Source organism: Rhinopithecus roxellana, chromosome 3, assembly GCF_007565055.1.
Source record: "Rhinopithecus roxellana isolate Shanxi Qingling chromosome 3, ASM756505v1, whole genome shotgun sequence".
NCBI lineage: Eukaryota > Metazoa > Chordata > Mammalia > Primates > Cercopithecidae > Rhinopithecus > Rhinopithecus roxellana.
In genome coordinates, this window is record NC_044551.1 from 178,326,143 (window position 1) to 178,339,427 (window position 13,285).

Sequence of the window (13,285 nt, forward strand, 5' to 3'; positions counted from 1 at the left end):
AAGGAGACATCAGGGCTGACCACACCCAAGAAACGTGGGTCAGTGGTATCCTGCCATATGTCTGTATACTTTCCATGGTATGGTGATAGATGGCCCTATCTGTCAAGAGCTGTGATGCTTACATCAGATACATACAAATCACTTAGACAAGACTACCCTTTTACGGAAAGCTCATTCCTACAAAAGAACAATTGCATCAAACAAATGCATGGAACAATAAACACCTTTTCCTTTTATTCCATGGCACCAAGAGGAAGGCCCAAAGAGGGATATGACATATTTTGGGATTTAACTTTCAGAAAAATAATTTATTTATTGTGATAAAGGGCAACATTTTCTTCATGGAAATGTCAGCATGGGCAAGTGGAATCACAATGAGCACAGCGACTATTTATTGAGTGCTTACTATGGTCTGTGCACACCGCTGAGTGCTACATGCGTAGTCTCATTTATTTCTCAGAATGACACTGGGAGGACAGTATTACTGCCTGGATTATTTTAGAGAGAGAGAAACAGAGGCTCGGGAGTTAAGGGACATGCCCAAGGCAAGAGATCATACATAAGTGGAAGAGTTGGGATGTGACCACAGGAAGTTGGGCCCTAGGACCTATAAAAGAGAAAATCACTAAAATAGTAGCTCATATTTAATGAATACTGATCATGAAGCATAACCTTTACATGTATTTTATTTTTATGTTTTTCTTTCCACAACTATTACTACCATCCCATTTTACCAATGAGACAACGAAAACATAAAGAGTTGAAACTGATCACCTTGGTGATCTACTGCCAGTGAGGGAACAGAGCCCCTAGCTATTTATTAAACCCCACTCCTCTGACCCCAGAGAAGTGTTGCTTCCCCAGAGGAAGCAAAAAAGGAGTGGGGTTTAATAAATAGCTAGCCAAAGGAAGCACCATATCTCCCTGTACAGAAGCTTCCATTCTGAAGATTAATTTACTGTTACTATTAAACCCAGGCATCAAGCTGGGCGCAGTGGCTCACGCCTATAATCCCAGCACTTTGGGAGGCTTAGGCAGGAGGATCACGAGGTCAGGAGATCCAGACCATCCTGACTAATATGGTGAAACCTCATCTCTACTAAAAATATAAAATATTAGCAGGGCATGGCAGCATGTGCCTGTAGTCCCAGCTACTTGGAAGGCTGAGGCAGGAGAATCACTTGAACACAGGAGGCAGAGGTTGCAGTGAGTCGAGATTGTGCCACTGTACTCTAGCCTGAGGAACAGAGCGAGACTCCGTCTCAAAAAAGTAAAATAATTAAAAAGTAAATAAACCCAGGCATCATTTTCAAATATCAACAAACATTTATTACACACTGACAATCATCAAGGCCTTGTGCTAGCTGCTACAACTGAACACAAAGAAGCGAAGTTCCTTCCATCAGTAACTGTAAAATAAGCCTGGGAAAACAACACACAAAACCTTATGGAAAATTTAAACTTGAATTCTGTTGAACAATTTCTTTTACTATGCAGAAGACAGCACAAGTAAGTGATTATTTGAATGAAAAGGACAATTCAGAGGATGAAGACATCATTGGCATGTGTGGTACCACAGAAGTTTCAGGGTGATGCTGGTGCTGGAGAAAACAAGAGGACTTGTGAAGGGCAGTGACAGGATATGGAGAAAGACGTGGACATTTTTTGCTGAGACAGCTGGTGAATATAGAGAATAGTGAATGCAAACTGGATCAGGTTAGAGAAGAGATGGAATCTCAGGCAGCATTTGGACTGTATTTTGTACATTAAGAGACATTTGACCTCAGGCATGACATGATATAGAACACTGCTTGCAGAAGATAAATTTGCCCTTCCAGGTAAGCATAAACAATTCGAACTTATACACAGAAAGTAAATGAAGCTATAACTAACTTGAGGTTGATGTAAGATTTTTCAGAACACCTATGCAGCATCTACTGTCAGCACATTTATGCTTACACTGAAAAACAGGCAGATTGATTTTCCCTGATTAAGGCTGTTTCAGTCTGGTCTGATGAGTAAATATCCAAAGCAGCCACATGCTTAGCTGCCCTCCCTCTGCAATTACTACCTGTTTTTTTTTTTTTTTTTTTTTTTTTTTTTCACTCTTGATTCAAAGTGTGGGTTTCAATGTGTAATGCTTAACTTTTCAGAGTAGGCACCTTGTCTATCGCTTTGTCTTATAAGTCTCCTGCTTCTTCTAAGAGGGACAATCATTCACTCATTCATTCCTTCATTCCTTCATTCACTGTGTGTTTTCTGAATACTTACAAAGTGCCAGGGCAGGTGCTGGGCTATGGGGATGCAAAACTAAAATGTCATCTCAGTGTTTAAGGAGCTCACAATCTGCTTGAGGAACACAAAAGAGTGAGACAGTCACAATATGCTGGCTGAAGTCTGCAATAGTCCTGCATATAACATGCTATGTGATCACACATAAGACAGTCTTCATTCTGCCTGGTGCATCCTGGCAGGCCTCCCAGAGACAGGAATTTTTAATGTGAGTTGTGAAAAATGAGTAGTCATTCTCCAGGTGGCTGAAGAAGCAAAAGCCATTTCTAAAAGTGGGTGAAGAAAGTGGAAATGCTTGGGAACGTGGGTAACTGCCAGAAAGAGTGATCCCGAGCTGAGTTTATGACAGGGGAGGGATCAAGAGGGATCGATGCTGCGACGTGTTTGAACTTGATTCAGCAATCCCATTTTCAGTTTAGAGACAACACAGAGCATGGCCCGGGGCGTGGACAAATGGGAACTGACTGTAATAAAAGTCACATACCTCGTAGAGTTATCATTACAAAGATAATCTAATTTTATCTTGTGAATTTCTCTATAGTCTCCTAGACAACTGAAGACACCATGGTTTGTCAGAATTTACCGGTGGGACTTGCTGATCCAAAAAAAAAAAAAAAAAAAAACCAATGCCTTTGTGTCTTCCCAGCTCTAAGTCAATAATGTCAGCTAAAGAATTGTCATTCTACCTCCCTAGATGTTAACTCTGACAATTTGTCGGCCAAGCATTTTTCTAAGACAGTCATCCAGGTAGCCACAGCTTGAAAGTGAAGAATTGAGGAGGAAGGTTTGGTCTTGCCAATTACAGGAATTTGGGGCCAGGTTCCAAAGCATGATATTGCTTTGCTCATCTAGCCCCTGGAATGTGTACGTGGCTAGAGTGATCCTAGGCTCTGAGGACCACCCAAGGTAGGTTTGAGATTCCTGAGAAATATCTATTCTCTGATTCCCTGTGCCCTGCACCCCCCAACAAAAGAATGTCACTTTATGAGAATGGAACATTATAATATTATTGAGAATAGGCAACCTGGGTATTTAGAGATCAGTAAAAACAAAGTTAACAAAAATAATGGATGCCAGATATTAAATGACATCTTTATACTTGCTGCTTTAATGTGTTATTTAAAGCATACTAGATTTTTGGCTAAAAGGGTACGTAAAGGTGTGATTTAAATAATTTTTTACAGGGATGACCCAAACTAACTGGATGGACATTTGGTACTTAAACTAGGCAAAATCATAATAAACCTCCCTTCCATATATACATTTTTTTTACAGTTTAAAAAACATTTCCACAAACTTCATTTTTCTGAAGCTCTTAACAATATTATAAGCCAGAAAGGACAGAGAGTCCCACAACCAGCCTACCTGAACAGACACAGATAATTGATGCTACTTTCCAAGGACGGGTTATGAAACTAGCACAGATGCAAGATGTATTAGTGACCAGAGAAACCAAATATGCAGGCATTGACTCTCAACTTCATTCTGAAGATCAAAAAAATAAAGCATTGAATTCTTTTCTTACTACCTGGATGTTTGTGTGTGTTTGATGTATGCAGATGTGTCTGTGTTTGTATGTGTATGTGTGCTGAACAATGTTTTATAAATGTAAGCCTGGCCTGTGGGCATAGAATTTAAAAAATAATAGTAACAGTAACAGCAGTGACTTTAATTGGATATTTGAACCATCATTCACAAAAGCTTTCCCTATTCATGACCTAATTTTAACATCCCCCTTCATATGGTCTTATGATATTTATATGTGAGAATATATGAATATTCATATGAGAAAATTGAGGTTCAGAAACTTTTTCAGCATTTTGCAGCAAGTAAACAACAGAAGCAATCTAGAATTCTGGTTGTTGAATATATAGCCCAATGTCAGTACCATCACATTAAGACAATTTCCCAGTCCTCCCAAATTGTTAGACTTTATCCCTCTGTTAATCAGTATTTATAGCTTTCTGCATGCATAGCCATAATCTTTTATAAAAGGTATGATTATTAGTACATTTACTTGTCTTATTATCTTCACTGACAATGGTGGTCAGTGAAGATTTGTACCTATATTTCATACATCTTATGGTATAATTATTTGTATACCTTACTTGGTCTTATTTTACCTCGATCTTATTATACCTTAATCATACCTTAATCTCTTATGTCAGAATAAGATTTTTGTGTATTAAGCGTTCACCAAATCTATCTTTAGTTATCCTCGATTTGGTGTCTAGATCTTGTGGAGGGGACAGTCAGTGCTGATCGACATTGGTGTCCTCTCTTCTTTCTGGTCACCCCACGAGATTGCATACTCATGTCAGAGATTCAGCCAATGGAAAATGTGTAGAAATTAGGCCCGCTATTTCCACACTGAGCCAAGTAAGAAAATCATCTATGATTTTTACTCCCCTTTTCTAGCCACCTACTGAACAGAGAAGACCCCAGGGATCTAGAGAGGGGTGGAGCCACAAGGCAGAAGAAACCTGGGTCACTGCACGACTCTGACGGGCAGAACCCATTCCCTGTCCAATGCTTCTTTCTGCTCTCCACTCCCACCAGTGTGCATCTGAACTGTGACATGAGCAAGAAGTAAACCCTCATTATGTAAAGCTGCTGAAATTTGAAGGTTACTTATTATAGCCGCTGCCTACTCAGACAAATACAACTCTCCATTATAAGAAGCTAATATCTACAAAGAAGTAATATTCAATGCACTCCAAAGGAGCATACATTGTAAAGAGATTTTAATAAGTTATTTCGTATTGCTGATTCTGAGAATGCTTTTGGGGGGAAATAAAACCACAATGCTATACTTTCAAATAAATACATAATCGTGATTTTAATGATCAATCAAATTCTCCTATCATCAAAATCTTTAGGTCATGATAGATAAATTATGTGAAGTATACACTGTAATGTAAGACTGCCATCAAGATATTCAGGACACACTAATAAGCAAAGTATGGATTGACAAATCTAATTTAAGTCAGTCCTGCTGAGTCATTCGAGATTCGAGATATCTATCTATATAAAATGAACATAATCCATTAGCATCAAAATAACAAAAGTCCCCCAAATGCAGAGGAGTCTAGTTCTGCTCATGACTTTTATCAGCATGACATGAGGCTAATATTCATTTATCAAACAGTAAGGGCATTGTTTTGCACTCACATAATTATCAGTTAATGAAGCTTAAAAAAAGAGCCTCTCACATCTAGATTGAATTATTCTTTCTATGGTGCTTACCCTCATATTCCTAAATACTTATAATGTTCCCATAGTAAATGAGGTCAGCTTATGTAAGCTCAAAACAATAGGAAATTTTAGCCTCAGAACATAATAGCAAGAATATTAGAGCACATTCACTCAATTCAAAAATTGAGTCTAAAATTCTATACTTGGCTGCATGCCTTGACATCTATAGTGAAGCTATATCATTAGATAATCTCTCACATCCTTACAGTAAAATTTGAAGTCCAAACCACCCCATTTGTCCAAAGAGAAAACTAAGGGTCTGAGAGGTAAAGCAGCTCACCTATTACTGCATGGGAATCTGGTCCTCGACTGAAAAAGATGTCTTTCAAATCTCATTTTGGTGGCTTCTTGTCATTATGCCTTTTTGTTCTGAGATGAGAGATGCTCTTATTTTAAGCTGGGGTTCTTGCCACACTAGGACACTCAGTTTTCTGATTTGGAAAAAAAGGGTTTACTTTTTCTAGTACACTTAATGCAATTGCACTCACGCAGTAAAGCAGAGGGCAGTGGATGTGCAATTGCAGAAAAACCCTGGAATTTCTCGGTAGGTGAAGGCTCGTGGAGGGCTCTGGTATGAGCATGCAGTTCACAGAGGATTTGGAGACTGCTCCTTTGCCTCATCTGTCTTTCCCTCCAAGTCTCCAGAGGACTATGCCTATGGAGGCTGTGTCTGTTGTAACCTTCAAAATACCTTTGTTTTGTCTTATTATAGATACAGTAAAATACTCCAGAGACAAGGGACTGGCTGGGTAGCAACAGCCTGCTGGAATGAATGAAATAGCCAAATCTTCCCTGTAATGTTGTAGTCAAAGCATCATAGCACAGCCTGTGGTTACCATAATCAGCAGTCCCCATGGAAGAGCTGATTTAAAGCAGCACTGATTTCAAGTCCCTGGTGAAAGTGTTAAAACCCAGTAAAGCAGCGTGTAAAGGATAGGATACAGAAGTCCAGATAATTCATAAACAAATCATCTTTTATTCCTCTAACATTAAGATTCTCCAGTTTTCTCTTTCCAGGATGTATTTTTTTATCTGTTAAAAGCATGCATATTTCTAGTATTATCTCACTGTATCTGAGAAGAATGTGTATTCATATTTAGAAGAGTTGGCTCGGTACAGTGGCTCATGTTCTCATGCCTGTAATCCCAGCATTTTGGGAGACTGAGGCGGAAGGATCCCTTGAGTCAGGAGTTCAAGACCAGCCTGGGCAACATCACAAGACCCTGTCACTACAACAAAAGCCAGGTGTGGTTGCATGTGCCTGTAGTCCCAGATACTCAGGAGGCTGAAGCAGAGGAACAGCGGAGCCCAGGGGTTTGAGGCTGCCGTGGGTTATAATTGTACCACTGCACTCCAGCTTGAGTGAGAGAGTGAGACACCCCACCTCTGAAGAAATAAAAAGGAGGTTACCAGACAGGAGGTGAACAAGCCATTTATTTGGTGGTTCCTCTGAACAAAGGGCTACCATTTTTCAAATCTAAAGTGGGCATCTCTACTGTTGGAACTCTGCTCCCAAATGTATATTTCATGACTAGACAATGAAATCGTAGCACATTCTACCCATTCAATTGAGAGGCACACTGAGTCAGCATTGGATGAGAATACTTCACTTCAGTTATTTTTCTTAAAAATCACATTTCTCAACAGGTTGAAATAATTCATTGGCAAGAAAAAGCTGAAACCTATTTTCCTCTCACATAGTTACACATTTTTCTGAAATGCACTCTGCTTTCTTTGTGGTAGGATTGGTCATGAGTATCAGGGTTCCGGAAATAAACTTTTCTTTATTTCAATTACACAAAAATTTGTTTTGGCTTGAAGCCTTTTCTCCCCATTCCCAGGGAGGGAAGGTTTGTTTTGTTTTGTTTTGTTTTTTAGATGGAGTCTTGCTCTGTTGCCAGGCTGCAGTGCAGTGGCGCCATCTCGGCTCACTGCAACCTCCGCCTCCAGATTCAAGCAATGCTCCTGCCTCAGCCTCCCAAGTAGCTGGGATTACAGGCATGTGCCACAACACCCAGCTAAATTTTGTATTTTTAGTAAAGACAGCGTTTCAGCATGTTGGCCGGGTTGGTCTCAAACTCTTGACTTCAAGTGATCTGCCCACCTTGGCCTTCCAAAGTGCCGGGATTACAGGCATGAGCCACTGTGCCTGATGTTTCAACATATATTTGAATATATGCTTAGAAGTCCAACATATATTTGAATATTTGAGAATATAACGTATTCTCAAAAGCATCTATAACCCATCAGTGATCACTATCTTAGATTTCAAGTTCTTCCATGAGATTCCTATCTAGTTAGTCTTTTTTTTTTTTTGAGACAGAGTCTTGCTCTGTCACCCAGGTTGGAGTGCAGTGGCATGATCTCAGCTCTCAGTTACAGCCTCTGCCTCCCGGGTTCAAGTGATTCTCCTGCCTCAGCCTCCCAAGTAGCTGGGACTACAGTTGCGTGCTGCCATACCCAGTTAATTTTTGTATTTTTAGTAGAGACAGGTTTCACCATGTTGGCCAGGATGTTCTTGATCTCCTGACCTTGTGATCCACCCACCTCAGCCTCCCAAAGTGCTGGGATTACAGGCGTGAGCCACTGCACCCGGCATCCCAGGGAAATATTTTTCATAAAGAAGTAAGTGGACTTTGGAGAGGTATGAATGGCTCCCTATTTAAAATTCCGAATAGTGCATTGGCTCATCCACCCAGCTCTTGCAAGATTGACCATATGTGAAATTTGAATGTAGATTACAGTGTTTCAATTTAACAAGATTAAGGTGTGATTACATTGGTTATTTTGTAATTTCATACTTTCTCCATTAAGGGATGTCAGCATTTAAGACCATTCTCAGTCATTTTTAATGCATACTGAAGTGGAAAAAATGCTTGCAGTTCTAAGTTATTAACCATTTAACTTTATTTAGTTTGTATTTTCTAATCTGTTACTTTAAAAAATATATGCTTCTCATATCTTCTCCACAATAACTTACATTACAATCTGTTTAACTTTCTTTAACTTCAGCTTTCTAACCTTGTTTTCTTAAGACGTTACCCCCTCCCCTGGCCCACATTCATCGTTGAAGAAGACGGAAGAAAGCATAAAACTTTTAAAAGATACTAGGATATTTAGACCTGATTTGCTGATAGAAATTTCTATTTCCCCACTTCCTGGGGAGAAGCAGGGTGTAGTCGAGTGATTCCCACCCTGGCTTCTGCTGAATACTGTGGTCCCACAATACTGTCTTCATGCAAAAAAGTAAATCGTGGCCAAACACTGGTGAGAAATGCTGCATAACATATTAGTTTCTTGGAAAGTCACAATGCACATTTGCATATTAAAGTCCCTGGGATATACTGCAGGAAAGAAATACGTTCAATTTTCTTCAAACATTTGCATCACATCCACAATTTATTTGAACACAGATCCCTTTTTATTCTTGACACATTATTAAGATTCCTCAGGACACTAGTGTTCAAGAAACAGTTTGGAAAAACCAATTCATATTGAAAATACAGGGGTTTTAGGGTGTGTTTTTAAATCCCCAGCTTTGATGCTTATAAGCTGTGTGACTTTGAACAAGTTATCCAGCCTCTCTGAACCTCATTCCGATTTTACATTCCAACCGATATTTACGAGCGCCACCGCGCCCGGCCACGAGCTTCCTTGGTGTTCTAGGCTCTGTGTTAGCTAGGCATGAGGGATATCGCAGTAAACAAAGCAGGCACATCCCATCCTCAGGTAATTCAGGGTCAGGTAGAAGAGATAGACATTAAATAAATACATGTATAATTAGAGTGTTGATAAGTGCCAGAGAGGAAAAAGAATAAGTGGAGGAGATAATTACAGGAAAAAGCCTAAGTAGATTGAGTGGGCAGGGAAGTTCTCTGAGGAAGTGACAATTAAGCTGAGGCCTGAAAGAGATGTAAGATCCAGCGAAGCAAATTGTGTCAGCAAAGTGTTCCAGAGAGCAGAAAAAGCAAATGCAAAGGCCGCTAAAGTGATCTTGCATGCTGACTTCCCTTAAAGGAGAAAATATGAATCTTAGAGACTACCAAGGTATGTCTTTCTTCATCTTGCTGGACAAGCTTGTATCTGAGGTGCAGCAAAAAGGCCAGTGAGGCTACAGCACAGCAGGCCAGGCATGAGTGGTAGGGGCCATTGAAAGCAGAAACACTGGCAGTGGCCAGACCTCCATCCTGTGGACCAGAATCCACGCGAAGGAGTCTGGACTGTAAGTGCAAAGGATGCTGACTTGGCATTATCTGATTCAGGTTAACACAGGATTATACATAGAAACAGGAGTCCAGTGAGGAGGTGATTTCTTGTTAAGAAACAGATTCAGATTCCTCTTCTGCAAAACCGGGCTATTAAGTCTTAACTCACATGGTTGTAGAAAAGTGTCAAAACTTGGAAAACAGCTTGGTACAGAAAAGATGCCAAAATAGAACTTCCTGCTCCTATTTCTTTCCTGAGACATAGAGCCCAACTATCTAGAGACTTTCATATATCTTGATTGACTTCCGCCCTTTGAATCTTGTATATTTCACCCTGCTTTCTGAATGATAACCTCTTGGGACTGTTTGTATGTGAAATGGACCACACTGTAAATAATTTCAGAAGGAATAGGGGGACCAGTCCTCTCCAACGACAAGTGGGAGCAGGCACCACCAGCCTTTCTGTATGAATTCCGTATTCCATCGTTGGCAATGCTTGGATTCAAATGTGCTAGTCTATCCAAATAGAGCTGAAATATGGGGGTTCCCTTGTGGGAAAGGCCAGAACCTAAATGAAAAATTACAAAGCACCTCCTAAAAAGAAAACACCTGTGCTGTTTGGACACTTTGACTTTATTTTTTTAAATGATGTTTTTAAATTTGAATATAAAAAATTTAACTGATAAAGTAGTATGTATTTATTATATAGAATATGAAGCTTTGAAGTACATATACATTGTGGAATGCTTAAATCTAGTTAATTATCAAGTCCATTACCTCACATGGTTATTTCTGTGGTGAGAACACTTACTCACTCTCCTTGCATTTTTCAAGAATACAATATGTTCGTCATTAACTATAGTAACCATGCTGTGCAATAGATCTCTTGAACTTATTCCTCCTATCTAACTTTGTTGGTCTTCTTCCTTTTTTTTTTTTTTTTTTTTTTTTTTTTGAGATGGAGTCTCGCTCTGTCACCCAGGCTGGAGTGCAGTGGCACGATCTCGGCTCACCGCAAGCTCTGCCTCCTGGGTTCATGCCATTCTCCTGCCTCAGCCTCCAGAGTAGCTGGGCCTACAGGCACCCACCACCATGCCTGGCTAATTTTTTGTGGTTTTAGTAGAGACCGGTTTTCACTGTGTTAGCCAGGATGGTCTCGATCTCCTGACCTCATGATCTGCCCATCTTGGCCTCCCAAAGTGCTGGGATTACAGGCATGAGCTACTGCATCCGGCCCCTAACTCTGTCTTTTATAAAGTCAAAATAAAACTTTAAAAAATGACCCAATTTATTTAACAAATAAATTGTATGGAATTAAAAGAATATGGGGAAAATTGTAGATTCTAAGAGACTTTAAAGACTGCTATGGGGCCGGGCACAGTGGCTCACACCTGTAATTCCAGCACTTTGGGAGGCCAAGGCGGGCAGATCACCTGAGGTCAGGAGTTCCAGACTAGCCTGGCCAACATGGTGAAACCCGGACTCTACTAATAATACAAAAATTAGCCATGCAGTCTTTAATCCCAGCTACTCAGGAGGCTGAGGTAGGAGAATTACTTGAACCCAGGAGGCAGAGGCAGCAGTGAGTTGAGATCGCGCCACTCACTCCAGCCTGGGCAACAGAGCGAGACTCTGTCAAAAAAAAAAAGAAAGAGAAGAAGAAAGAAAGAGAGAGAGAGAGAGAGAGAGAGAGAGAGAGAGAGAAAGAAGGAAAGAAAGAAAGAGAGAGAGAGAAAGAAAGAAAGAAAGAAAGAAAGAAAGAAAGAAAGAAAGAAAGAAAGAAGAAAGAAAAAAGAAAGAAAGAATGAAATGAAGAGAAGGAAGGAAGGAAGGGAGGGAGGGCGGAGTAAGGAAGAATGAGTAAGGAAGAATTAATGAATGAAGGAATAATTCAGTGACAGACGTATTATCCGGAATCCTCATTTCAAATTACATCATTTTCCGTCTTACTTACCTCCTCCCTCCCTGTAAATCCATCCCCTCCCTCTCCCTCCCTCTATCCCCTTCCTTTTTCTCCTTTCCTTCCAAGGAAGGGAAAAAAAGGCTGCTCTGGACTGAATGTTTGTATTCTCCCAAAAATATATGTTGAAACCCTAGTCCCAGTTCCCACTGGTACTTGGAGACAGGGACTTTGGGAGATAGTAAGATCATGAGGGTGGAGACCTCATAGAGGGATTTGTAAGATTTATACCCTTGTAAGGAGACATGAGAGCTTACATGCGCTCTCCCTCTCTCTCTGTCTCTCTCTATTATGTGAAGATATAATGAGAAGATGGCCTTTTGCAAACTAGGAAACAGGTCCTTACCAGACTGCACCAGATCAGCTGGCACCCTGATCATGGACCTCTCAGCAGCCTCCAGAACAGTGAAAAATAATGCTTTTTCGTTGAAGCCACACAATCTATGACAGCAGCCTGAACTAAGACAAAGACCTAGACCCCAGGCAGGCCAATGTAAACCATGAGATCTAGGGATATGTCCTGGGTGATAAAGAAGAGCAAGAAAGAGATCATATAAACTATAAAAACGTGGTGACTTTGGGGAAATGGGAAGGGTTGGGGCTAGAAAGGAACTCCTAAATAAGAGTGGTGAGGGGCTGGCCTAGTCCTATTTCTTGACCTGGTAGCAGTTGCAAGGGTGCCTGCCTCATGATAACTTAATATGTTGCACATTTGTTTTATTCAGTGTTCAGTATTCTATATCTGTGTTTTCAGTGTACTTGTATCTGTGTTTTGTTTTAAAATAAAATGATTAAAAAGTGAAGAAGAAATGAAAGAGCAAACAAACAATAATTTTTACATGTCAAAATGTAAAATCATATCAATTTAAGCCATGATTTTCAAAGTAAAAAAAAAAGAGGGCCGGGCGCGGTAGCTCAAGCCTGTAATCCTAGCACTTTGGGAGGCCGAGACGGGCGGATCACGAAGTCAGGAGATCGAGACCATCCTGGCTAACACGGTGAAACCCCGTCTCTACTAAAAAATACAAAAAAAAAATCTAGCCGGGCGAGGTGGCGGGCGCCTGTAGTCCCAGCTACTCGGGAGGCGGAGGCAGGAGAATGGCGTGAACCCGGGAGGCGGAACTTGCAGTGAGCTGAGATCAAAAGAGAGAAATGTCATGGGGTTCACAAAATCACTTGATGTGTGCTCCTATAGGAAAACAATCCAAAATGAGAGTAGAAATGCTGTCGGGTTTTCTGCTGAATTTTTCTCTTCTTTCTCATTGTACGTTATAAATAACTAATTAAACTATTATTTCATTACAGAGCTCAATTAATTTATATGTTGCTTAGCTGCTCTCATATCTCCAAATGGTAAGACAAAAGGATAAATTAAATGAGCAACAAAAAAGCATTCCTGTCGATAAAACTTTTAACGTGGATTATAAAAAAGTTCACCTCCAAAACACACTGGACAATTAATTTTTAATCCTTTATTTTAATTTCTAAGTAGTAATTCTACTATGTAGTTGATGGGCTTTAATATGGCAATAAATAATTAACAATTATAGGCCTTTTGTGTTCATACAGATAT

The 13,285-nt window shown here is 40.1% G+C and overlaps 1 protein-coding gene and 1 long non-coding RNA gene across 2 annotated transcripts in view; one reads left to right on the top strand and one right to left on the bottom strand.

Annotated features, from left to right (window-relative positions):
* Positions 1 to 13,285, bottom strand: part of TENM2 (teneurin transmembrane protein 2) — a 1,294,091-nt gene that overhangs the window by 1,101,072 nt on the left and 179,734 nt on the right. The window lies entirely within an intron of this gene.
* LOC104658240 lies at positions 1,643 to 5,142 on the top strand. Its single transcript, XR_747406.2, has 2 exons — positions 1,643 to 1,838; positions 4,711 to 5,142. It is a non-coding gene; the product is annotated as an uncharacterized LOC104658240 (long non-coding RNA).